Source organism: Triticum dicoccoides, chromosome 1B (genome assembly GCF_002162155.2).
Source record: "Triticum dicoccoides isolate Atlit2015 ecotype Zavitan chromosome 1B, WEW_v2.0, whole genome shotgun sequence".
Lineage (NCBI taxonomy): Eukaryota > Viridiplantae > Streptophyta > Magnoliopsida > Poales > Poaceae > Triticum > Triticum dicoccoides.
In genome coordinates, this window is record NC_041381.1 from 54009831 (window position 1) to 54013759 (window position 3929).

The following is a 3929-nucleotide window of genomic DNA, read 5'->3' on the forward strand; positions in this document are numbered from 1 at the left end:
ACTAAAGCCCCGGATCCCATCAGAACTCCGAAGTTAAGCGTGCTTGGGCGAGAGTAGTACTAGGATGGGTGACCTCCTGGGAAGTCCTCGTGTTGCATTCCCTTTTTAATTTTTTTGTGCCGCTTGCAAAACAAAACGCACGTGTAAGTAATATATTTACTGTGTTTTATTATTTTGCACGAGTGCGGTAAGTTATAGCTGGGTGCTCACGATTCACGAGTCTAGCGGCGGCGTTGTGGCACGGCAAGCATGCACTGGTGCGGTTGAGAGGGAGGGGTGGAAACTGCGTTAAACTCGTCTCCGTAGTTGAGAGGGAGCGGCCAAAGCAATGTACAATCGTGTTTTATTATTTTGCACGAGTGCGGTAAGTTATAGCTGGGTGCTCACGATTCACGAGTCTAGCGGCGGCGTTGTGGCACGGCAAGCATGCACTGGTGCGGTTGAGAGGGAGGGGTGGAAACTGCGTTAAACTCGTCTCCGTAGTTGAGAGGGAGCGGCCAAAGCAATGTACAATCGTGTTTGTAGTGGAGCTGGGAGGGGAAAGAATAAGGGACGAAGACGGGGGTAACATGTCGGATGCGATCATACCAGCACTAAAGCACCGGATCCCATCAGAACTCCAAAGTTAAGTGTGCTTTGGCGAGAGTAGTACTAGGATGGGTGACCTCCTGGGAAGTCCTCGTGTTGCATTCCCTTTTTAATTTTTTTTGCGCCACTTGCAAAACAAAACGCACATGTAAGTAATATATTTACCGTGTTTTATTATTTTGCACGAGTGCGGTAAGTTATAGCTGGGTTCTCACTATTCACGAGTCTAGCGACGGCGTTGTGGCACGGCAAGCGTGCACTGGTGCGGTTGAGAGGGAGGGGTGGAAACCGCGTTAAACTCGTCTCCGTAGTTGAGAGGGAGCGGCCAAAGCAATGTACAATTGTCTTTGTAGTGGAGGTGGGAGGGGCAAGGATAAAGGACAGAAGACGGGGGTAACATGTCTGATGCGATCATACCAGCACTAAAGTACCGGATCCCATTAGAACTCCGAAGTTAAGCGTGCTTGGGCGAGAGTAGTACTAGGATGGGTGACCTCTTGGGAAGTCCTCGTGTTGCATTCCCTTTTTAATTTTTTTTGCGCCGCTTGCAAAGCAAAACACACGTGTAAGTATTATATTTACCGTGTTTTATTATTTTGCACGAGTGCCGTAAGTTATAGCTGGGTGCTCACTATTCACGAGTCTAGCGACGGCGTTGTGGCGCGGCAAGCGTGCACTGGTGCGGTTGAGAGGGAGGGGTGGAAACCGCGTTAAACTCGTCTCCGTAGTTGAGAGGGAGCGGCCAAAGCAATGTATAATTGTCTTTGTAGTGGAGCTGGGAGGGGCAAGGATAAAGGACGAAGACGGGGGTAACATGTCGGATGCGATCATACCAGCACTAAAGCACCGGATCTCATCAGAACTCCGAAGTTAAGCGTGCTTGGGCGAGAGTAGTACTAGGATGGTTGACCTCCTGGGAAGTCCTCATGTTGCATTCCCTTTTTAATTTTTTTGCGCCGCTTGCAAAACAAAACACACGTGTAAGTAATATATTTACCGTGTTTTATTATTTTGCACGAGTGCGGTAAGTTATAGCTGGGTGCTCACGATTCACGAGTCTAGCGGCGGCGTTGTGGCGCGGCAAGCGTGCACTGGTGCGGTTGAGAGGGAGGGGTGGAAACCGCATTAGACTCGTCTCCATAGTTGAGAGGGAGCGGCCAAAGCAATGTACAATTGTCTTTGTAGTGGAGCTGGGAGGGACAAGGATAAGGGACGAAGACGGGGGTAACATGTCGGATGTGATCATACCAGCACTAAAGCACCGGATCCCATCAGAACTCCGAAGTTAAGCGTGCTTGGGCGAGAGTAGTGCTAGGATGGGTGACCTCCTGGAAGTCCTCGTGTTGCATTTCCTTTTTAATTTTTTTTGCGCCGCTTGCAAAACAAAACACACGTGTAAGTAATATATTTATCGTGTTTTATTATTTTCCACGAGTGCGGTAAGTTATAGTTGGGTGCTCACGATTCACGAGTCTAGCGGCGGCGTTGTGGCGCGGCTAGCGTGCACTGGTGCGGTTGAGAGGGAGGGGTGGAAACCGCGTTAAACACGTCTCCGTAGTTGAGAGGGAGCGGCTAAAGCAATGTACAATCGTCTTTGTAGTGGAGCTGGGAGGGGCAATGATAAGGGATGAAGACGGGGATAACATGTCGGATGCGATCATACCAGCACTAAATCACCGGATCCCATCAGAACTCCGAAGTTAAGCGTGCTTGGGCGAGAGTAGTACTAGGATGGGTGACCTCCTGGGAAGTACTCGTGTTGCATTCCCTTTTTAAATTTTTTTGCGCTGCTTGCAAAACAAAACGCACGTGTAAGTAATATATTTACCGTGTTTTATTATTTTGCATGAGTGCGGTAAGTTATAGCTGGGTGCCCACGATTCACGAGTCTAGCGGCGGTGTTGTGGCGCGGCAAGCGTGCACTGGTGCGGTTGAGAGGGTGTGGTGGAAACCGCGTTAAACTCATCTCCGTAGTTGAGAGGGAGCGGCCAAAGCAATGTACAATCATCTTTGTAGTGGAGCTGGGAGGGGCAAGGATAAGGGACGAAGACGGCGGTAACATGTCGGATGCGATCATACCAGCACTAAAGCACCGGATCCCATCAGAACTCCTAAGTTAAGCGTGCTTGGGCGAGAGTAGTACTAGGATGGGTGAGCTCTTGGGAAGTCCTCGTGTTGCATTCCCTTTTTAACTTTTTTTGCGCCGCTTGCAAAACAAAACGCACGTGTAAGTAATATATTTATCGTGTTTTATTATTTTGCACGAGTGTGGTAAGTTATAGCTGGGTGCTCACGATTCACGAGTCTAGCGGTGGCGTTGTGGCGCGGCAAGCGTGCACTGGTGCGGTTGAGAGGGAGGGGTGGAAACCGCGTTAAACTCGTCTCCGTAGTTGAGAGGGAGCGGCCAAAGCAATGTACAATCGTCTTTGTAGTGGAGCTGGGAGGGGCAAGGATAAGGGACGAAGACGGGGGAAACATGTCGGATGCGATCATACTAGCACTAAAGTACCGGATCCCATTAGAACTCCGAAGTTAAGCGTGCTTGGGCGAGAGTAGTACTAGGATGGGTGACCTCTTGGGAAGTCCTCGTGTTGCATTCCCTTTTTAATTTTTTTTGCGCCGCTTGCAAAGCAAAACACACGTGTAAGTATTATATTTACCGTGTTTTATTATTTTGCACGAGTGCCGTAAGTTATAGCTGGGTGCTCACTATTCACGAGTCTAGCGACGGCGTTGTGGCGCGGCAAGCGTGCACTGGTGCGGTTGAGAGGGAGGGGTGGAAACCGCGTTAAACTCGTCTCCGTAGTTGAGAGGGAGCGGCCAAAGCAATGTATAATTGTCTTTGTAGTGGAGCTGGGAGGGGCAAGGATAAAGGATGAAGACGGGGGTAACATGTCGGATGCGATCATACCAGCACTAAAGCACCGGATCTCATCAGAACTCCGAAGTTAAGCGTGCTTGGGCGAGAGTAGTACTAGGATGGTTGACCTCCTGGGAAGTCCTCATGTTGCATTCCCTTTTTAATTTTTTTGCGCCGCTTGCAAAACAAAACACACGTGTAAGTAATATATTTACCGTGTTTTATTATTTTGCACGAGTGCGGTAAGTTATAGCTGGGTGCTCACGATTCACGAGTCTAGCGGCGGCGTTGTGGCGCGGCAAGCGTGCACTGGTGCGGTTGAGAGGGAGGGGTGGAAACCGCGTTAGACTCGTCTCCATAGTTGAGAGGGAGCGGCCAAAGCAATGTACAATTGTCTTTGTAGTGGAGCTGGGAGGGACAAGGATAAGGGACGAAGACGGGGGTAACATGTCGGATGTGATCATACCAGCACTAAAGCACC

The 3929-nt window shown here is 49.8% G+C and overlaps 8 non-coding genes and 1 pseudogene across 8 annotated transcripts; all 9 read left to right on the forward strand.

Annotated features, from left to right (window-relative positions):
- LOC119351414 lies at positions 1-101 on the forward strand (annotated as a pseudogene).
- Positions 102-574: 473 nt separating this feature from the next.
- Positions 575-693, forward strand: LOC119351266. The gene has a single exon (XR_005169786.1). It is a non-coding gene; the product is annotated as a 5S ribosomal RNA (ribosomal RNA).
- A 298-nt stretch (positions 694-991) lies between these two features.
- On the forward strand, positions 992-1110 carry LOC119351199. Its single transcript, XR_005169723.1, has one exon. It is a non-coding gene; the product is annotated as a 5S ribosomal RNA (ribosomal RNA).
- Positions 1111-1407: 297 nt separating this feature from the next.
- LOC119351259 lies at positions 1408-1526 on the forward strand. Its single transcript, XR_005169780.1, has one exon. It is a non-coding gene; the product is annotated as a 5S ribosomal RNA (ribosomal RNA).
- A 296-nt stretch (positions 1527-1822) lies between these two features.
- Positions 1823-1940, forward strand: LOC119351329. Its single transcript, XR_005169844.1, has one exon. It is a non-coding gene; the product is annotated as a 5S ribosomal RNA (ribosomal RNA).
- A 297-nt stretch (positions 1941-2237) lies between these two features.
- On the forward strand, positions 2238-2356 carry LOC119351448. The gene has a single exon (XR_005169942.1). It is a non-coding gene; the product is annotated as a 5S ribosomal RNA (ribosomal RNA).
- A 297-nt stretch (positions 2357-2653) lies between these two features.
- On the forward strand, positions 2654-2772 carry LOC119351288. Its single transcript, XR_005169807.1, has one exon. It is a non-coding gene; the product is annotated as a 5S ribosomal RNA (ribosomal RNA).
- A 297-nt stretch (positions 2773-3069) lies between these two features.
- LOC119351201 lies at positions 3070-3188 on the forward strand. Its single transcript, XR_005169725.1, has one exon. It is a non-coding gene; the product is annotated as a 5S ribosomal RNA (ribosomal RNA).
- Positions 3189-3485: 297 nt separating this feature from the next.
- Positions 3486-3604, forward strand: LOC119351260. The gene has a single exon (XR_005169781.1). It is a non-coding gene; the product is annotated as a 5S ribosomal RNA (ribosomal RNA).
- Positions 3605-3929: the final 325 nt, after the last annotated feature.